The sequence below is a fragment of the Mixophyes fleayi genome, chromosome 4, assembly GCF_038048845.1.
Source record: "Mixophyes fleayi isolate aMixFle1 chromosome 4, aMixFle1.hap1, whole genome shotgun sequence".
NCBI lineage: Eukaryota > Metazoa > Chordata > Amphibia > Anura > Limnodynastidae > Mixophyes > Mixophyes fleayi.
This window is the reverse complement of record NC_134405.1, coordinates 193,500,015-193,523,381: the sequence shown is the minus strand read 5'-3', so window position 1 is coordinate 193,523,381 and position 23,367 is coordinate 193,500,015. Positions and strand designations below refer to the sequence as shown.

Genomic DNA, 23,367 nt, shown 5'->3' with positions numbered 1-23,367 from the left:
AATCAGACAATTGTAATTAAATCTCAAAGATCAGAGAAGCCGATGAAACATAAAGTATCAAAACATTTTTATTTTTACTTAAAACAAAGTATCTCATTTAAAATGGAAGCAGACGAGTATTAAATAAATAATGCATGTCTTCTTTAACAGAGGTTTTAGTGGTTTGGAGGACAAACAAAAATATGTGATAATGTCCATCAAACTCTTGTTATATATTAAATCTGGAACTGGCACATAATGTATTATTTCAAGAGCAGGCAAGTTATGTATTAATTCTGGAACAGGGACATTATGTATTTTTTAGGAAGCGAGACATTACATATTTATTTAGGAATGGGACAATAGTTTTTTATTTCTTATCGCGCTACACTTGTAGTACAAGCTCTTGTGGCACTACAAGTGCAAGTATTTACTGGTGCACAGGTGCATGCTGGTACTTGTAGTGCAACAAGCGTTTGCATTATATGTTGACAGTATTACCCTGGTACTCAACGGTCAGGGGTGCCAGGAGGGGCCCAGTGCTACTCAGCATTGGGCCAGTCCTCTCTAGATGTGGGGGCCTAATCATTTATTCAGAATGTAAGGGGTAAACCTAGATGTTTCATATCTGGCATCGCCGTGTGGTTTGGCACATTAAGTGTAGTTTGATTTTTCAGCCCCTAAACTGCAGGATAGTAAGTCCTGAAGTTTGGATCTGAAAACTGAATGCGATATGTGGTGCTTTGTAAACTGCATACTAAACTGCTGCTTAGTACATCTTCCCTTAAGTGTTTAACACTTAAAGATAATTCTAACAAAAAGAAATTTCGCCCCTCAGGAAGTCTCCCCTGGGAACCACTACATACAACTCTCTTTTCTTAGCTTTCAGGGGTTGGAGAATACATATCCCCAACAGTGCCTATTTTGGTTGGTCTGTCCCAAGTTGTGCACCCAGAAAGAGGTGTGGCTTCACAATAATGTGAGCTTGGTTTTGGAGGATTTGGGTGTGGTGTGGCCAGATCTGGGTGTGATAAGGGTGTGTCAAGGCAGGACTTATTTATGCCTTGGTTTTGACTTTACTGCAGATATGCTAGTGTTTCACTAATCAGTCCTATTAGTCAATACAGACACATCTGGTCTCTGCACAGGACTGCAATTAAGTAAAAACAAACACACACTTAATTCAATGTACAAAACAGAGATATGTTAGTGAAATAAGTGAGCCAACAGGTTCACCTGTTAACTGCATATACTGGAAGTCATATACGAAGTACACTTGATGCGCCGCAAAATGCTTTAGCATTGAGACTACATGATCTGCGCAGCGTACTTGAAAAAACACATCTACTCCACTCTGAGGAGTTAACTCTACAAAGTAGAAGTGCACCTCAATGTGTGGAGTGAAGGGAAAGGCACGCTGTACAAAAGTTCACATCAAAGTTCACTCTCCTACCACTGTACTGTGTTATTTCTAACAGTGATGAAAACTGCTACGGTCTGACAACAAAAAATAAAAAAAATAAAGATTAGATGAGAAGAAAATAATCTGACATTGGTACTAAAATTGCTGTGTCATTATATCAACTGGAGCATAGTTCTCTGCAATCTTATGGAGAAAGACGACCGCTTGTGATTTTTTGATTATTATATTTAAACTCCTCTCAAGTAGAGACACCAAGAAATGGCTCATATCAAGGACTTTCACACAATGCAACAACAATTTTCACACAATATAATAGCAAACTAGATAACCTAAAACAAGTTTATTTCAGTATAAAAGAGAATATAAAATAGAAGGATGTGTTAAAAAAAATAAGTAGTGTATAAACACATTAAACAATTCTAGTGAAAGTGAGTTTCCTATCTTATAGCACAATTACAAAATTAAGTACAGTGAATAGAGAATGTTTTATAATTAGATTCCTTCCCTAACAAACTGTAGGGTGTCATAGCCAAGTGGCATTGCAAGTATTATTCTTCTTACTTTGATTTGCAGTTCTTAAACTGTACTCCAAGTTTGAATGTGTGTCGGTACAACTGGACTTGGTTTCTATTTAAAATTGTAGTAAGCATAAGATTATGCCTATACTAACTTTTTTGGAGTTTAATGAAACCAATACTATGCTTCAGAAGTTCTCTTCCATTCACTTGAATGGGACTCTAAAACAAAACACTAGGAAAAGTTGAGTCTGGACCCAACAATGCTGGTCCAGCCTCTTGAGGCTCCTGCTCAGAACAGCATAGCGGGGTTCTTGGGAGGGTGGCTAGGCGTTACTATGTCATGCCGTGTTCCATTCCTGATCTGGGGCACCATGTCCAGGAAGGAGGGTTTCAATTACACATAATTAATTTTTGTAATAGTTTCCAATGCAGACAAGTCAAATGACCATGCTTTGATATGTTTGATTTACATTTTTTGGCATTTCCATACATTTTTGATCTATGGACAAAAAATAGCTTTTTCGTTTTTAAACTTGATAGTGAAATGCACTTGTCATGTGTGTGCATCATTATACAGTTATCAGCAGCAGGTTCAGGTGGTTCACACAAGATCATTCTACAGCAAACAGTATAATCAATTTAATATCTTTCTCCTCCCTTCATACAGCCATGATATTAAAATATTTAATAGTTTGATTCTAGACTGCAGAAGACCAGAAGGAGAGGATGATTCATTATTGAAAAAAATGAGTTCTAGTTAGTTTCAAATGTCTATAAAAGAAAGCTGTAACTACACATGAACTTGTTAATCGATAGTTTATTGTATCAAGAAAGCTGGTTCATGTTATTTTATACATATCAAATGGCCTTGTTAATGTTTATCTCTGCAGATATATGTTTATGTTAAGCATGTAAAAGATAAAAGAATGCTTATTTATCTGATGTGGTAAATCAATATTAGTATTTACATTCAAATCCACAAATTTATTTTCTATTTAACATGTTATTCCGCCCGCTCCTACCCTGCATATCATGTGAACGTCCTAAGTACCACTGTAATAGAAACACATTCTGTTTATCTTGATTTATGGGATTATGAGGTCACTTAGCTGGCTGACAAGGATTAACCATGTGACTCAGACAATAACATTGTTTCTGTTTACTAACGTTCAACACAGTTCCAAAATGTAATGAAAATTTTAATTTAAATATTCATTATTTGTGTCTAATAACAAAGTTATGAAAAAAAAAATGATTCTGCTACTAACAAGTAAAGGGCCACTAAACCTACACTATATTTTTATTAAATAAAATAGCCACTAATAACATATATAAATGTATATGTTAACGTTTCAGTAGTTTTTTTCAGAACAGAAAAGATTTAAAGCAAACTTCTGCTTGGTGGGAGATATTTTTCTACACACAGCAAACTTTGAAGGGCACAGGAGTCAGCCTCTGTTACCACGTTTTGCTGAAAATGGCTAGCCACAACAGTAGCTTGCCCTTTCTACAATACAACATCTCAAGTTGTATCAAGGTATGGGATAAACAGATAAACTTGAGGTATGAGATAAAATTCACTTGCATAGGCAAACCGAGGGGGGGGGGGGTGTTCCTAGTGCCTGGAAACCCCCCTCCAAGCCTGGGGCACTGTATAATTGAGGTGGCTGGACCCTGACCCTGCTTCACACGGCTCTGCTTGAAAAGGGAGAGCTGCGTGCACCTAACAGTAGTGCATGCAGCATTGCCCATGTATATTATAGGGATAGGAAGAGTTGGAGAGCAGCCAAGCACTGTCTAATATTATAGTCATGCCCCCATGCATGCTGGTCACGCCCACTGGTGGCGTGGTGTGGAAACCCCCCTCTGCAAATCCTGAGTTTGCCCCTGACTTGCATAAACTAAAGTTATTTCAAGTGAAACACATTCCCGTCATTGAGGTGCAGAACACTGGATAAAAAGGGGCTAACACAAAAGTATTGGAGAGCTATAATTTAGCTGCCAGAGAATAAATGAACACACTGGGGATTTGAGGCCCACCATCACTGCAGATGATACGGCAGTGTGGGCTGGGCTGTACGAGAAGTACATGCACTTTAAAGTGTTAAAACAGAGGCTATATCCAGCCAATTATACCAGTCAGAAACTGGGACACACAATGTGGTCATATACTTTGAAATATTAAGCCTCAGTGCTCCCAGTCCAATTGTAATACACTCTCCCTCAGAATCACAGAAACATATTTACCTTATGCTGCTCAGCAGAGAATGTATATACTCAGTGAAGGCTATCTAAATATTATAGGTGAACAAGATAGAGAACACATATTGCAAATACATGAAACATCACTGTAAGAAGCTGCACAGTGTAAATATGGTCGGCTTGCTATCAGCAGAACAATGTAAGATACATTTTGTCGTACCTCCCAACAATTAAAAATCATAAATTGGGACATGGAGAGAACGTGACTGCATCATATTAGGGACGTGAGCACATCACAGTGAATGTGGCAAATGGCCTGGGGTGTGTCTACTGCTTTTAAAAAGTGCTAGGCCAGCCCCAACCCATCTCAAAACACCCTTGAATTGCCCTATTCACCAAAGACACCTGCCTCTGGTGCAAGCAGCACCCGCTCACTATTGTAAGAGGGGACATACCTCCCAACTTCTGTGAATCGGGAAAAATGTGACGACCGTGTAACAAAGGCACTGTCTCATTAAAATCAGGATAGTTGTGAGATATGATTTTGTGGAGGTGTTCTTGATTAATCAGTTCAACTGGTAGTTTTACAGTATGGCCTGTCCCGAAACTACTTTATGGTGGTACAATTACTAGTATAACCATGCAGCAATAATAGAAGTCTCCCAACCTTATGTCACAGTGACAGTAAGAGAATGGGATAGACGGCAATCCCTGATGACCTTGGATTATGTCTACAGGTATATTTGCCAGATGTAGATCTTTCAGAAAAATGACACATTTAAAGTAAGTTATGAAACACAAAAGTGGAAAATCACAGCTCAAATCTTGTAGTCTTACATGCCTACTTCTGAGCAAGTATGCCTATTTTTCCAGAGAAGCACATGGATCTTCAGACTAAAGATGTCAACCAATGAAGTACAAAAATGAGACTTCATTTTGTGGGACGGGATTATATAAATAAGAAAAAGGGGTGGAGGACGCTCATTTACAGGGATGTTACCTGCTTTGCAGAACAATACAAAGCCTTTTCTTCCCTACAAATGGCCCTTATTTTTTTGGGTCTTGCTCCTATACTTCAACAAATTCATTAAAAATCCTGAAAATTAAAGAAGTGACTCACAACAATAACAGCCACAATGTGCCCTCATTCTCATATGATTGATTTAAGACAAAATTAAGGCAGAACAAAGCAGTACTTTATGGGGAACAAAAACAAAAATATATAAATGAAAACAGTGGAAATAGGTTGGCTTTTTGATGTCATGGTTTTATTAATCGCACCTTTTAGGTTGTTCTGCTAAACAACAAAACTATAGTAGGAAGAGAATGTGTGTTTCCAAAGACTGTGAAGTGGGCATACACCGTGAAATGCATTTGATGGAAAACATAGTTCCCTTACACAAAAAGAAGCATTGACAGTCCACAGATTCTGCCGTTTGTAAATGACCCTTATTGGTCTTTAATACTCTCAAATATAAATTATACAATATTTCCTCAACACTGTCACCATGTCACTCTTTTAAATTCAAATGTTATTGTATGTTTTATTATATCTCACAAAGATAAAACATTTGTACACTTCAAAACAAATTCCGATAATCAAAAATAGTCCACTGCTTTATACCATGTCATGCCACTATTTATGTCATACAATTTTAACTAACACATTATTCCAGTTCATATGTAGCACATAAATCAACCTGTAAGTGGACACAATTAAAATCTGTAGACAAACACTGCATGAAATAGATAATTTGTAGCATACTGCAGTGTACATTTATGCTGCATAATGGGAGTCTGAAAATAGCAGCTATCAGATAATCCTGACTTTGTATTTCAGATGTGAAATGTGAGCTATGGGTGTAGCTGAGAGTATGAATATCTCTATCTCAGCACATCCACTATTAATATACTAATAGAACAAAACAAAAAAAATGTATCCTACCTGGACACAGGCAATGTTTCGTTATTGACAATATAGATGTAAAATGGAAGTTTGTCCCATCAAAATGCTCCACATAGTATCCGTCTGCAGCAGAACAGAAACAGACAGATATCACAATGCGTTCTCAGCAAACAAACATGTACAGAATATCCTCTAGCTTGCTTTCAATAAACTGCATGTTAATCAACACTGCAACATTCTGTGAACATTGCAGAACAGTTCTCATCTCTGGCATTCCGTGCGCTAAGCCCAGGATTTATCTTCTTGAGCCCTTTAGCCAAAACCATATCTTGTGCATGTGAAAATGTGTAGTGTTTCACTGCAGTGACTTTATGCAGAAAAATCTCCCAGTCAGTAGAGCCACCGCTCTCAGTCCGCTCGGAGACAGTGAAATGAGAGCAGCATGCATAATTCAATGCATTAAAGTCTTCTTGCACTTCCTGTAGCCGCTGTTACATCCAGTAATGGGTTATTGATTGCACAGGCAATATAAGTTAGGTAATAGTCATTTTTTTTGGCAAGGACTACCAAACAAAAGAAAAGGTGAGTTTATACCTTACAATGATATACCATTCAGTAGCCTGTAAAACATGACAATTAGATACTGCAGTGACTTTTTTCCTTGTCATCTATCTTCACCTCTGAAAATGCTGCATCATCTTTTCTCTAACTTTAGCCCCATTAAAGCTCTGCACTATCTGTTTTTAAATAAAAGCAATCTGGTAATTGTCATGTTTAATTATGCATTTCATTTCAATTCTAATTATATTGGAATATCAGATTTAATTAACTATTACTACTCAAGGTGCTTCATGAGAAACACAGCTGTTGATTAAAATCGGAAATTTGACATGTTCTTTCTATAAAATTATCTAGAACTTGCTGGTGATCACTTTATTAAGTACACCTGCTTGTTAATTCAAATATCCAATCAACCAATCAAGTGACAGCAACTCAATGCATAAATGCATGCAGAAATGATCAAGACGTCCATTGTTGTTCAGACCAAACATCAGAATGGGGAAGAAATGTGATCTAAATGACTATGCCAGTGGAGTGATTTCTGGTGTCAGACTGGGTGGTTTGACTGGCTGATCTCCTGGGAGTTTAATATAAAACTGTTTCTAGAGGGTACATAGAATGGTGAGCAAAACAAAAACATTAAGTAAGAAGCAGTTCTGTGGACGAAAAACTCTTTGTTAATGAGAAAGGTCAGAGAAGAATGGCCAGACTGGTTCAAGCTGACAGGAAGGTCACAGTAACTCAAATAACCATATGTTGCAACAGTATGCTGAACAGCAATTCTAAATGCACAGCACGTGGATCCTTGAAGTAGATGAGCTACAGCAGCAGAAAACCATACTGTGGGAGAATGTGGCCTTTTACTGGCTGACTAATAGACATAAGGACATTGCATGGATGGCTATCCAGGGGGGTCTACCCTTCAGGACATTCATGCACTCCCGGAACCTGTGCAGATATGCTCACTGCCCCTTTTGTATCACCAGAAGGGAAACAGCTCAGCATATTTTTTGGGACTGCCCCACTGCACAGGCACTGTTGGATGCCTTGGAACATGAACTTAAGGACAGTGTGCCCAGGACTTGCCTTTCATACCATTTTGTATTTTATGGATTATTCCCTGGGACCCACACCATTGGGGCAATCCAGGAGGCCTGGCGCCTTATGAACTGCTTTAAGGACGCTATGTGGCTTGCCAGGAATCGCCTCATCTTGAAGTGGGAGAAGATGACCATCCAGGACTGTCGCAGGCTGATCCACAGCTTGCTAAGAGACTATAACGCCCTTGACAGTCCTGAGGAAGAAGTCGACGATTGATTGTTATTGATTGTTGTCTCCCTATTCTCCTTCTCCACCTATGTATATTTTTTTTTTTATAATTTTTTATTTTCAGTGGTCAATCAAGAAAATACAGACAGCAAAACGATAACACTGTGTAGCATGCACAGTAAAATCACAACAGTTATTGTGGTGTATCGCATATTAGGTAACCTTTAGACAAAAATGACCGGTTTTTACATTTTTAAAGAGTAATATAAAATGGGTGTAGGAACAAAATGGATTGTGGGGGAGGGGGAGGGGGGTAGGATCACAAAGATAAGCACTGTAAGTATTTAGAGGATAAGTAGGGTGTTTTGAGCCTATAGCAGAGGGGGAGATATGTGTCGGGAAGAGTTAGGGTCATCGCACATGGGTCAGGTCGGAGGACGTGGAGCGTTGAGGGCAGAAGGTGTGTTCCACAGCTAGCCATGGAGCCCAGACTTGACTGAAGACGTGGCCTCTATCGTGGAGGTAGTACGTAATCTCCTCCATAGTGGCCACGTGCCAAATCTGCTTCTTGAGAGCCAAAAGGGATGGAGGTGAGGTCTTTTTCCAATTAAGGGCTATGAGTGATTTGGCTGCTGTCAGGATGTGGGCAGTTAATTTTTTGGAGAATTTGTCCAGCTCTTGGGGAGGGTAACATAAAAGAAATATCCAGGGATCTTTCGGGATAGGGGCTTCAAAAAGGGTATTTAGGAAACTATGGACTGAATCCCAGAAGGTGGTGATAATCGGGCAAGACCACCAAATATGAAACATCGTACCCCTTTGGCCACAGTCCCGCCAACAGCAGGGCGAGGAAGAGGGAAACATTCTATGGAGTCTTGTGGGAGTGTAATACCAACGGTAATAAATTTTGTAAGAGGTTTCCTAGAGTTTAGTTGATATAGAGCATTTAGCTATCCCCAGTCTCATGTCCTCCCAAGCCTCTTCATCCGGGGGAGGACCAAGGTCCTTTTCCCACTCGTCTTCATGAGGGTTTGGAGAGGGAAGGGCAGAAGTGAGAAGACTGCTATATATTTGAGAAATCATGCCCTTGTCCAAGGGATGTTTTCTACAAAGAGATTCAAATGGAGTAAGGTCCCCACCTATGTATATTTTTGATCATTAAAATGTTGGTTTGTGCCTCCCCTCCCTTCCCCCATTGCAACCATTCCCCCATCACTGTTTGAAGTTTTTTTAAAAATTTCTTGCCTTAATTTATGCAGCCTTCACTTTTGTGTCTGCCCTCAATAAAACTTTGAGCTTGTGACTTCCCCACCCTACCCCTCTCACCTACCATCGCCTCACATCCAATGTTTTTTTGAAATGTCATTTTGTTTAAATTTGAATGGTTAGTGCAGTACCCGATGTTTAATGTAGGATGTTATATCTTGTACTTTATGCCTTGTATTGTACTAAAATGTATGCATGATTATGTTTTATGGTGTACTGTGTACACTTGAATGTAATGTATCGTATGTGTTTTTTGTACTAAAAATAAAGCAGAAAACCATACTGCGTTCCACTCCTGTTAGCGAAGAACAAGAAACTGAGGCTACAATGGACACAGGATCACCAAAACATCACAGTTGACACTTGGAAAAACATTGCCTGGTCTGATGAATCTCAATTTCTGCTGCGACATGTAGATGGTATGGTCAGAATTTGGTGTAAACAACATGAATCCATTAGTACTTAAGGAAGTGTCTATACACTGTGACTCCTGCTATTTTTTCAAAAGAGAAGGGATCCACTATTTGGAATTATTGGGGAATTCTGCTGGCCAGCATCAGTACTAGGTGAGGAGAAACAGAACACAAAGCTAGAAATAACAGCTAGTTGCCGATGGAAAGAATGCCATAGCGATCCAAACAGGGACTGACTATTATATCTAGCCCTGCTTCAGATATACTGGTACAGTGGCTGGCCAGCAGAGGTCCTCAGTACTCAGGGGCAGGCTGGCTTGGGGGGCAGGGGGGCATCTTGGGCTGGGTTACCGACATTTTTTTCCTTTAAAATGCTCCTAATAAGCTGCTGAGTCAGGTTTTCCCCCTGGGCTAATATTTGCCAGCCCTCCCCTGTCAGTACTTCTAAATTCTAGGACTCTGCTGAGTTGATACTGAGAGGGTGCCAGGGAAGAGACCCTCACCAAATAAATGTGGGTAAAATTGGGGGGGGGGGGGGGGTAAATAATTTAATTAATAAACTTTAAGCACATGGGCAGGGGGTCTGTTATTTAGGATCTACTCTTATAGAACACCCCAGTAACAACTTTATACAATTATTCTTTAAAAATATACCTTTAGAATATGACATCATATATTTCTAGCACTTAGCAGAAAGTATTTGTGAAATAGAATAAGAGCATGCTGTGAAGTAAATTGCATACAACCTGCAAGGCAATTTTAACCTTCAGTATTTTTCTTCAAAAAAGGAAACAGCAACAAAGTGCTCAATAGGAGATGTGATCCAGCTTTCAGTACATTTTCTGAATATAAAAGATATCTAACTTAAAAGGGATTTAAAAAACTAAAATTGTACATGGCACTTGGAAAACCATTAAGATATTCACGGCTCTGGGATTTCTAAAGTAACCGATAACAAAACAACATGTTTTTGAGTCCTATAAAATATATGTGTGCACATTTCAGCTGAAAAACCTTGCCAGAATTCTGTATAGTGCAATTTCATTTAATTATTTTATTCAATATCAGTTTTTGAAAAGTGAACTTTACCAAATATAATAGTTTAAACAATTTTGTAGACCTTATAACAACTTTGGCTTCTTGTTGTGAAAATGTATTATAAATATAGTTTATTTTCACTTAACTACCTTTTTTCTATAACTGTATACAACAGTTGGACAGTGTATTTGACACTGTGATCAGACTCAGCATCAATTAGTATGTAAGATTTTTTTTTTTTACTTTTTATTTTGGAATGTTCAAATACAATCATAGATGACTAACAAAATATAAAATATCATAGTAACATTCACAAACAGAATAGAGTATTGAAAACATAAGAGCATAACGAAAAACAACTGTCATATCTAAAATTTTGTCCAAGCATTAAAACCAATAGATTTACTTTTCATTTGGGGTGAGAGACATAGGAGAAGGGGAGTAGGGGGTGGATAAAAATCTCCTGAAAGAACTGTGGCCCAGCTAGCTGGATCACACATGTGCAGTGGAGCTGAATGCCCAGACTTGGGCTTTTAATTCCATTAAGAATTTTTTTTTTTGTAAAAAATAGATTCAAATTTGTAAAAAGAATAAAAAATCTGTAAACAATATTGGCCATTAAAGATGTTTTATTCTAAGAATAAGGCATTTTTTCACTCATTTTCTTCTGTTATTGCCATCCTGAGATGGGTGTCAGTAATGCAGACGTACAAGCAGAGCAACATCAGAATGCTATAGGATATCTGAACATTGTTGCTGATCCTTTGCTGGAAGCAATTTACCCATTTGCTCATTTGTGAATGTGCTTTTTTAGCAGGATAATGGAGTTTAACAGTCTATTTATTATTCCACAGCTGTACCAATCATTATGTATACAAAATGCACTACTGCTGCTATTTATTATGCTGGGGCTTCTCTTTTAACCCCAATAAAGACTCCCCTATACAACAAAGTAATTTTACTGTTCACTATCAGCCTAAGGCTGTCAGGGAATGCTGGAAGTGAAATGCGCGGGTAGTGTCCACACATACACATAGTGATCTGACCTGACAGGGACTAAGCGAAGCCTTTCTGGCTCCACTGGACTCCATAGGAAGAGATAAGGTAACGCGATCCGGAGATGGCGTTAGTTTGCAGTGAAAAGGAATTACTAACATCACAGTTAATACAGAGTTCTGTGGAGACTGCGGTAACAAACAAAATTTAGGCTAATGCAGGAGAAATCTCTGATTTTTCCTGTGTTAACTCCTTCATAAATTGAGTGAAGTCCTGTGCTAGCCATTCTAGCAGCTAACAGCTTTTTTCTATGGATTTTTGGGATATTGCACTTTGTTAAATAGACCCCCAGGAATGGTTACAAGAATGTGATAATGAATTCAACTTATTGCAGTGACCTCCCAAGACACCATTCTTCAGTCCAAATGATTATCTGGGGATAAAATATTGTGAGCTATTTTGAAGTCAGATCTGCCACCAGCAAGATTTATGGGACACATTGCAGTTGACAGGGGATAGCATTCCTCTCCAATTCAATGTTAGATAGATTTCCCTGTACCATAGTTTATGTTTTTCCTCAAGGAAAGTTTATTTTACCTTGGAAGAAGTATGTCATCTTCCCTTGTCTCAGAGGCCTGTCAAACAGGCTTGCACAATCAGGAGGTTTTGCATATTGTTTGGTCTAGAAGTGCCTTTAGGATGATGGTTCTACCTTTAGGAAAGTCAAACTATTGCTTGCTCTTGGTGTACTCTGACTAGTCTTCTCCTTTAAAAATATGTATCTTGCCAAAAAATTGTATTTGTATACAATTTCTTAGTTTCCTTTGATAAAAACGTATTCTTGATCTCAGCGCACTTATACTTCCAAGCTTCCCTAGCCTAGGTTTTTGAAGCTATAATTTTTACTAATATGTTAAATAATGCTACAGTGCAGTACTAGTTTTTCTTCTAAGTAAATATATTTCATCTATGTTAAATTAACTAATAACATTTATAACTAAATATGTATAATAAATCAGGAGCATATCAGAATGGAAGAAGTTTTAGAAACAATTGTGATCATGGGGAAGATATGTTTTTCTCAGTACACAGTGGTGGAAGTGGGCCGGTGTACACTGGTATGCCATACTGCCACTTCTCCCACTGCCTTCATTGTACAACTATCAAATTCCATTCACTTACATTCATACCGTCTCTCTAAATTTCCATACCGCCACTTCTAAATTTCCACTTCGACCACTGTCTGTACATCAGACTTTCTGGCAGTAATCCTAATGAAGGATACTGCAGTCAGCTTTTCCCCCCCCCTGAAATGGAAGATATCAGATATCTTTATAGGTACACTTTAACTCTCACACATTTTTTCTATTGCTCATTAAATTATCAATCTGCATATTGAAATGTCCTGCAAAACAGTTCATACATACACTCTGAGTTGCACAACAGTAGAGGAAATACAATATATATATAGGGAAATATATATTTAAGGAAAATCTAGGAACAATTTTTAATATTTATTTTACTTAGAATAAAAAATATTTTATTTTATTTATTGCTGTGCTAAAATGCTTCTACACTTTATATTTTTGATTACGTTTGTTTTTGGGTGTGCTTTGCTATGTGCAGAATGCCTCTTCTACTCAGGAGTAGTGGACCATTTGTGCAAAACGTATAAAGTCTACAAATTGAGCTAGGAAAATTAATTTGACAGTTTCTGACTGCTACAGGTCTACTGAAGAATCAAGAGGAAGAGGTAGGTGGTTATGATGTGGTTAGGTAATTGCCATGCACACACATTTCTGCTTTAGGGGTTTCTGTGATAGTGTTGTAAATGATCTGCTGCAGTCTTGCTTTAAATTATGAGGTACTATCAAGGCTTCATCAGCTGACCACATTAATGGTAGAGTCAGGTATTAAAAGTTCCTCCCCTAGGTATTGAATACAGTGATTCCCCAAAATGGATACATGTAGAGGTCACAATTATCACAGTAAACTGGAGGACCGTGGTATGAAGCTCCAAAGTTGCAATTCATATTCTATGTTTGGGATGCAGAATAGTGACCCATATATGAATGTGCAAGAGAAACTCTCTGCATTCAGAGCCATGAGCAATTGTAGACGTTGAACATAGCGTAGAAGTCTGTTATGCTTTCTCACCCAGAGCTGAGGAGATTCTGGTGTGAAACAATGGAGTAGATGGGACTGCAGACACCACTTATGGGTAAAATCAGAGAAAAATAAATATGGGCTGAGTGATTTGGAAAGTTTTTATTACTGAGATTATGGAAGCCCTTTTGAAGGTTGAAAGGATGCACATGCAGCCCTTGAAGTCCCTTTGGTTGCCCATCTGTAATCTAAGGGAGTAATCTAGGGGATCTGCATTTCCAGCTGACCATGACACACATACAGGCCAATGTGGATGGATCGGACTTCATAAATCAAGACTGTTTTGAGGGCAGTAATATGCCATTTAGGACATTGGTTAAGCAATAGAGGGTATTTTATGTCAAATGATGCAGAAAGCGTTTTAAAGTAATTGGGGAAGTGGAGTAAGTGTGTCAGCTTGTAGAAATTGCACCCATGAGCTTGATCTCTCTGTACCATACTTTGGTCAATGTTGCTACAGCTGTCCAGGAGGAGGTTCAGTTGGTCACTAAGAACTACACAAGATTTCTTCTGCTAAAATACTTTGATAACCTACAGGGTATTTGTAAGTGTAATGTTTACTTACAAAGACATTCTCAATTTTATCAGGATTTGATAAAAATTTCTGCAAGGTTGTAAATTTTACATTTTCTAATGAACGGAGCTGAGAAACTCTGGGCTTTCTTTGTTGAGTGTGGGCCAGACCCATAAATGTATTCACATGAAAAAAAAACATTTTTTGTTACAGGATAGGATAACTTAAATGAGAATCAAGGGCTCATTTAGGGAAACTTTCCCTGTTTCGTGAAGGGGCACAGAGCAGTTTTATTCCCTGATCCTCAGTGGCGGTGGAAGTCAGACCTGTCACTGGGGAGCACAGTGCACATTTTAGGTGCATTTTACCAAAAAAGTGCATTTCTACATGCATCTTGACTGATGCAATAAAAACATTCAAATATACAAAAATCATGCATAATAAATTTAAAACACAAATAAGGCTAAACTATGTGATATTTTAGGAGAATGACATTTTTCTGGGCAGCAGTACCTCAATACCCCAAACAGACAACAACTGGATCACTCAAAAACAGTTAATAGTATTCCTTTCTACAGACTTATTAGTTGTTTAATCTGTTGTTTGGGTTTGGTCACCTAAACAATCAACACACTTAACTTACACTGCTCTGATATTCCTATATATTAATGATGTAAATCATTGCCATATATATTGTTAAAAAATGTACAATGTCCATCAGTTTTTATGAAATTATGTAGATTATTAATAGCCACTGTTTATGTGACATCTAACATAATTGTCCTTCCCTCTATGCATATAGTAATAAATAAAGCTGTATAATATAGTATTCAGTCTTGATTCTGCATTTAATGGACCTATACATCAAAATGTATAAATGCTAATTTTGTTACCATGACTAAACTTTGTGTTTGGATGATTTTACAAAATTAAAAGTAATGAACAAGAAGTGCACATCTCTTGAGGGAGTCAGTGTGCTAGTACTGACTGGTACTAGTAAAGTTCAATAATCTACTGTTCAAATGTTAGAACAGACTTTCTTTTGTAACATGTTTACTACGGAGCTAGACATGACAAATATCTGAGGGAATCCTAAACATACCGACTGTTTAATAAAAATGTGGTGGCTGAAACATATATGGAGAAATGTATTTATTATTAATTTGTATACCATCAGCATACTCCGTAGCACTTACTATTGAGGACAAACTCGGTAATAAAGAAAAGACTAGGAGGTACATTTATCAAGCTGCGGGTTTGAAAAAGTGGAGATGTTGACTATAGAAACCAATCATATTCTAGCTGTCATTTTGTAGAATATACTAAATAAATGATAACTACTATCTGATTGGTTGATTTAGGCAACATCTCCACTTTTTCAAACCTGCAGCTTGATAAACTTACCCTTAGGTATTAAGTGACAAACAAAGAGATAAGGCAGTCCTGTTTGCAAGCTTATGATCTTTAGGATGGAACCTATATTTTGTTATAACCTACTAGTAAACGATCTGAATTCATGAAGTTTACTAGGTCTTTACATATCCTCCTACTTGAAACAAATATAATCTGCAAAGCCTATGTTAACGCATATTTTCTTGATTTCAAATATTTTGTTATATTATACATTATTATGCAAGTTTATTTTTTATTATACTTCTGTATTCTTAGGTATATTGGTTCTTCTCACAAAAATTCTGACTTCACTGAATTTAGGTAATAGGTGCATACCTTTCAACCAGGGATGGCAATACCATTAGCTGAACCTATGTGGTCACCTAGGGTGCCAATGGTTAGAGGTTGCCTAAATCACTGAATGAGTGACATTATGTCACTTATCTAGTGTTTTTCATGCCCCAAAGCTGGCTGCCGGCCACTGACATGTCACAGCCTATCGCTAAAGTCTAAGGAGTAAAGGATGCCACCTTGACTTCCCAGAGTGTAGTACTATTTGTGCATTTTTCTCCTAAAATCAGTGGTCGAAGTCGGATGGTATACGGTTGTATGCCATACTACACTTCTCCTACTGCCTTCATTGTAAAACTTTCCCATTCCATTAACTTACATTTTCCATACCGCCACTTCTAAATTTCCACTTTGTCCACTTCCTAAAATACTGTTCAGTTTAGCCTCATGTGTCGCTTAAATTAATCATAAGAATGAGGGATATGGGGACTACATTTACTCAAGGTGGAAATTGTGCATGCAACACTTTTTGTTGCAATGGCTTCTTATTACATTTAGTGCACCTTCTCCATCAAGTGCAGCATGGAGGTGCAAACAAGTAATTGTTCAGTCTTTTTCTTATAGTAGAGTCATCAACACGTGTATTGTGTTGACAGAGTCTTTTAAATCCTTGGATGTGGCTTTTGGGTTTCTTTGCAATTTCTTGGGGAATCATACGGTCTGATCTGAGTTAACTGCAGATGTCTTTTCCCCTTGGCATGGTTCTCCTGCAAAGCGAACTGACAAGGATTCTTCTACTATATAAAGGTGGTTGCACTTCCTGATGCTCAAATAATTAATGGGTCTATTTATTAAGACTCTGCTAAATTGAACATTTTCTATCGCTGCCTATCACAGAGATGGAGAGTCTTTGGCTGCACAGTTTATCAAGGAAATGTCATCCAGGCAGCTGAGGCTAGGCCAGGGTCCCTCTAATCATGCATGAGCCAGCTTCCTGCTCATGCATGTGTACTGCAGTGCGGAGCCTGGACTTGAGTTTCCAGGTTTATAATATGCATATAACAAAAAGAGAAATAGAAAAAGAAAAAAATATATAGAAAAAAAATCCCTTTATTTAAGACAAAAAAATGCTTTATTAATAACATCTTCACTAACAGAGACACACACACTGTCTTTCTGGCTCTCTTTGCTGACATGGAAACAACTAGGAACGCCTCTCATCATCATCATCAACATTTATTTATATAGCACCAGCAAATTCCGTAGCGCTTTACAATTGGGAACAATTATTAATAAAACAATACTGGGTAATACAGACAGACAGAGAGGTAAGAGAACCCTGCTCGCAAGCTTACAATCTATGGGACAATGGGAATTTGAAACACAAGGGCACGTGCAACATCATATTGCTCATTGGACCAGCTAGAATGCAAAGGTGCACTCTAGCTGGTCCAGTGCATTTTTCTGGCTATACCACATGGAATCAGGCTGAGTAGATAAAACTGTAATTGTTGTAACATGTAACATAGGTAATGTGATTTGGTTGTAAGTAAATTAGTTTAACACAGAAGGGAAAAAGACTGTTAGTGAGAAAATGGTTCTTAAATAGTAAGTGAGAAGATTGTATAGGAAGTGAATTGGGAAAAGTTAAGTTTAAACAGTATATATGGAGTTTGAATGGAGATTGCAAGTACTGTGTGATGGAAGTCATAGAAAAACATTGTATTGTTTACACTGTGCATAGAAAAACATATTGTTAGTGTACTTAGAAAGTGAAATAGCATTTTTGTACTAGATTGATACTTAGATAGGACTGGATTTGGTTGTAAGTGATTAGTTTAACACTGTAAGCATAGAAAAAGACTGTTTAATGCAGTTTACTGTAAATGCATAGCAAATGATAATAATGTGTGGTTTTGGGAATGTTTTGCAGTTTTGCATAGACTGTTGGATCAAAATGTAGTAATGCAGGGGCTGGCTGGGCTGGGGGGCAATGATGCATTTGCCCCCCGGGCCAGTCCCGTAGAGGGCTATCTCATACTTGCCAACTCTCCCGGAATGTGCGGGAGACTCCCGGATTCGGGGTGGGTCTCCCGGGAGTCTATGGCAATCTCCCGCATCTGCCCACTTCCTAGTGAAGTGGGCAGAATTAAATCCTAAATGACGCGATTTTCTGGTCCCCGCCCCCCGCACACCCACCTCCCCCCGGCAGCTCCCGGACGCCAACTACAAGAAGTTGGCAAGTATGGGCTATCTTGGGCTGGGTCACTGGGCCACCTACATTTTTTTCCTTTAAAATAGGCTGCTGAGTCGAGTCTTGCCCCCAGGGCTGAAATTTGTCGGCCCTCCTCTGGTGTATGGGATAGCGAAGAAACTTTGAAGATTGCATAGATTAAGTGCATATACTGTTTGTTAAAGAAAATAGATGCGATAAAGGAGTTTTGTATTAAGTGCTGCACATGCAGTTTAGTGCTGGATAGATTTAGTGGACAAAATGACTCCTGTGTGAGCCATATGAGAGACATGCTTTGTTCTAAAGCCAGAGTCAAGCAGTCCAGACTCCATTTTGGATTGTAATGTCTATCTACCATGTGGGTCATCCTCCATCTTGCATACCCCCTCTTGCAATTAATATATACACACACTGTCTTACAATTAAAACACTCACACACACTGAAATCTGATATACCAACATTCAAACGTAGATAAGAAAGGCACATTTATATGTAGATAAAGCAGCTGAATTTGGCAATGCAATATATTTTATGTAAAATATATTATGCTTTCTACACTGTTATTATATGTGTAAATTATGTTATTGAAAATACCTATTGTTCATAAGAATCAGGGCCGGATTAACCCGAGGTCTAAGTGGGCAATAGCCCAGGGTCTTCGGGCATCCAGGGGGCCCTTCAAAGTCCTCAGCAGCATTATTGATTGGTCCGGGGGCGGAGGCGCCCCCATCCCGATCAATGCTGCTGACCACTGTCAGTGCAGTCCTCCGTCCCCGGTGCCGCTCAGTAATCTGCTTACTGAGGAGATCTCGCAAGAGTTTGTGAACTATCGCGAGATCTCCTCTGTAAGGAGCTTACAGCGCACCGCGGAAGGAGGACTGCACGAAATAACTATAATGTTTATATTTAACTGAATATGGCCACATGCTCTCTTTTAGTCTTCTGCAGCAGCTTACATGTAAGGAGTGAGGTGCTTCTCTTATTAAGCAGACACATAGTGGCAGACTTACTTTGAAGAAACACACAGCATTCTTGAAAAAAAGGCATTTAAACAAAAAAGCCTTTTTTTTTAGGTAATCCCCCATGCTTATGCCATCCAGAGATAGGACAGCAGCAGCGGTATTTGTTTCACCACTGTCCATGGAAAATTGGCTTCCCCAATCTTTTCTGCAGGCCACCAGTGAATCAAAGAGAACGTGCACAAGCTGCCGCTCTAAGATGACATGTGAAGTATTATTGAACATTAAAGACAACATAGCTAAATATATGATATTTTGAAGTGAGGATTGTAGATTAATAAATTCTTTGAATTCTTTATTTTACCACAGAGTCATCTTTTTTATTTTCATACCCCCACACACGCCATCCTGGAGCAACAAACAGGATTTAAGGTACTACATTAATATAATAATTACTAAGGACAAGTGAGACTTTTTTTTCACAAGCAGCAAAAGTAAAACGTGACTGTTTTTACCACACATGGTTTTTAGACATCTGGACATCTTGTACATTGTAATGCATAGTTAACTATTAATTACAGATTTGGGCTTTGAGAACTATTATAACCAATTATAACCAATTGATACACTGTGGTATTTACTTATGTACTTATGCTGAACACTCAGGTGCTACATCATTTGATTTAACATAGTGTCAATTAGTAAAGCTGGATATTGTTTATATTGTTCTTAACAGGTGAGGGTGGACACCTCTTAACAGCTCCTAGCAGCTTCTAAAAACACAATTTACACCCACTGTAAGAAAGCATGAGCGCAATTGGTATCTTGCATATCATTAATGATAGCGTGCACAGTCTTCACCGGCCTGGGAGCATTGTTAGATAGGGAGATGCCCTATGTGGTGTATGTAGTTTTGAATAAACACGCTGACCACTTGGATAGGTTAGGAACAGAAGCTGCTGAATCCTATACTTCTGAGCTGATGAACATAATACAAAAGATGACAATGGGGCACATGATATAAATACATTTCTTAGAACACACTCCTTATGTCTACCGCTGTTAAACTAACAAGTAGCCCACAAACACTACACTCCTCCCTTCTGAGACAAGAAACACAATATAATGAGAATGCAATGAAATAATTAGACACAAATATCTTCACTATAAGAATTAATTTTTATTCTATATTATTTGAGGATGCCTCAGTTGCCTTTCAGGATAATGGTTGTGAAATCCTAGCGCACAGGACACTGTACGTTGTGTGTCTTCTGTAGACTCTGGGACTTCTCAAGTACAGTTGGGCTCCACATTGTTGTTGGGCATCTAGTGTAACTACTAAAGTCTCTGGAGTTACAAATTGTTGAATAGATGTTTCTGTGGAAGCAACTTCAGGTTGTTCAAATAACATTACATATGACTTTCGAATTGTTTCACAACATTTGAGCTCTTTTGAATTAGTTTGATATTTGAGCTTGTGACCTGTCTCCCTTGTGCATTGACGTCACAAACCTTCTCCAACATTAAGGGAACAAACTTTGAAAGATTTTCCCAGGTTGCCATTTGTCCTCTTGATGATCTCGTGCTAATACTTCTTGACCAACATCGAAATTTCTAGTCTGTTTTCAATACCTATGTCAGATGCCGTCCCTGTGCCTTCCCATCCACACAGGGACGGAAGTCGCGTCTGGTTGTCAAGCAACCAGACGCATTAGACCCGGCCGGCCGGCAGTTCCTTTTGCACAGACACGTCCCGTTGCTAGGCAATTGCTATTTGCCACCCGACGGCGGCTGTTGACTTCAGCCCTGATAATCCATTTCCTCCCTGTTCCCTACTTAAAGAATGCTCTAGCACCACTAGGGTGCCAGAGTATTAGGTCCCCTAGCTCTAGGCGTCTATGTTGTTCCACATTGGTTGGTCTGACTCCTCGGTTCCTGACTTGGTTTTCCCTGACACTTCTTTTGATCATTCCTTAGGAACTGTAAGATTTTCCTGGTGTTTTACTTCGGCTTGGCAGATTACTCCACTGTATCCTCCCTGTGTACTGCGCTGTCCGTACGATTTAACCACGGCTTTGCAGACTATCCGACTGCCTCAATCTATATAGCTGAGTGCCCACCTGGAGAACCGTGACCTGCGCCTCTCTCACAGCTAAATCCAAACTACCTTGAGGTGGTCCCTGGTGAAGACCAGAGGAGCGTTAGACTCCTCCAGACAGGGTTGCGCCAAATTCAAGTTAGCTCCTGATTCCTGACAACCTATTTTTTAAGTGCTTGTTATGGACTTCTTTATGTACATCTGATTTCAAATAGTCCCAGCAGTATATCAGGTTTCTGCTAAAGAATATTATTGGTGGAGTTTGCCCTGTAGTAGCATGTTCAGCATTTCAATAAACAAATAAGAAATTGATGATTTTGTGTTCTAGAGTAATTTGCTAGTGGCTTATAGCCTTGATAGTGTTCTTGAATGTTTGAACAAATCTTTCAGCTAATCCATTTGTGACTGATGGTGCAGATGTGAAGTGTTCTCAGACAACATGGACTTCTTCTTGTGGACTTCAGGCCACTTAGAATGTCCATTCACTGCGATCTGAAACATGTGATCTATGCAAAATTAATATGAACTCTTTGCCATGGAGAGGAGGTCCATTCACAAGAGTATAATGTATTTTAATGTCCGTCACAGTCTTTAATTAGACACCATACATCATTTTTAGCGAAGGCGTACATTTTGTACGTCGATTGGAATGGCAGTACTACTCTGTACTCCCACATTAATGAATCCTGGATACAATGGGTTGCCATGTTTTAGTCAACCTTTAACTGTATTATCATATGCTTTAAACTTTAGATAATACTGTATTGTATCTGATATCTTGCTTGATAACAGCATTAGTCATTGAAATCTGTTTTAGGAATATAGAGCAATACATCTCTTCTTAGTTCATTTGGGCAGACTCATCAGCTTGTTGTAGAGGGGATTGTGATAAACCGCCAATGATAATGTGAAGTTTCATTCTTTAAATTCAATCTCATTAGTGTGAGCTCCCAAGAATAAAGACAATCTTTGTAATCTGGCTGCTGATTGACTATAGACACAAGTGGTTGGTTGTCTTTGACCAATTTGATCTCCTGTCCATAAAGATACTGATGGAATTGCTTTACTCCCCATGCAGGACTTAAAAACTCAATTTGTGCAGAATTATATTCAGCCAATGTTAAGGATCTTAATGCAAATATGATTGGTCGCTCACTGCCCTTCAAAAGTGTATGTGATAATACTGCCCCTATTCCATAAGGCTTGGCATTACAAGCCAACCTTGATATGTAGTGATGGGTCAAAATGCATGAGGACCTTATCTGATGTCACAATCTTCTATGTGTTATTAAAAGCCTATTTATTATTCTATTAAAAGCCTTTTCACAAGTTGTAGACCATTTCCATGAGCTTTAAATGGGTGTAATATCATTGATATTTGAGATAGAATTTTGTGATAATAATTTACTAGACATAATCTCAACTGAGCCATTGTTTGTGGTTGTGGTTCTCACAACACTGCTTCAATTTTGTCTTTGGCCTTGTGCAGACTGTTTATTATTATTATTATTATTATTATTATTATTATCCTTTATTTGTTAGGCGCCACAAGAGTTTCGCAGCGCCGTACAGAGCACAAACAGTAGACTAAACAAGGTGAAACATTACACACAGTAAACAAAAAATACCAAAACTTCAGAGACTCCAGGCAGGCTAATGCAGTAAAGATGGAGCTGAAGAACAAAGAGAAGAGGGCCCTGCTCAAATGAGCTTACATCCTAAGGGAGGGTAGACAGAACTCAGGCACACAGGGAGCAAGTTGAAGAAGTGGGGAGAGAACAGGGGGGCTGGGAGGAGAGAGGGGGAGAACAGGTGGAGGAGATGAGATGAGGGGGTTAGGTGGAAGGTTGGTAGGCTTTTAGGAACAGGTAAGTTTTGAGTGCCTTCTTGAAGGAGGACAGATTGAGAGAGAGACGGATGGAGCGAGGGAGGCCGTTCCAGTGAAGGGGGGCAGCACGGGAGAAGTCTTGGATTCTGGAGTGGGAAGAGGTGATCAGAGTGGAGGAGAGGCGACGGTCATTGGCCGAGCACAGGGAGCGGGCAGGGGTGTGAATAGAGAGGAGGTTGGAGATATAGGGAGCAGTAGACTGGGAGAGAGCCTTGAAAGTGACGGTCAGGAGTTTGAAAAGAATTCTATATGGA

General features: G+C 38.8%; 1 protein-coding gene across 2 annotated transcripts in view; it reads right to left on the bottom strand.

The window, feature by feature from the left end:
* The window catches only part of CNTN1 (contactin 1), a 137,772-nt gene that overhangs the window by 98,847 nt on the left and 15,558 nt on the right, over positions 1 to 23,367 (bottom strand). Inside the window, exon 2 of one of the 2 annotated variants that reach the window (XM_075209055.1) lies at positions 6,068 to 6,151. The exons of the other annotated variant lie outside the window; for it this stretch is intronic. The gene's annotated coding sequence lies outside the window, so the exon portion shown is untranslated. The remainder of the gene's footprint in view (positions 1 to 6,067; positions 6,152 to 23,367) is intronic. 2 annotated transcript variants of the gene reach the window in all.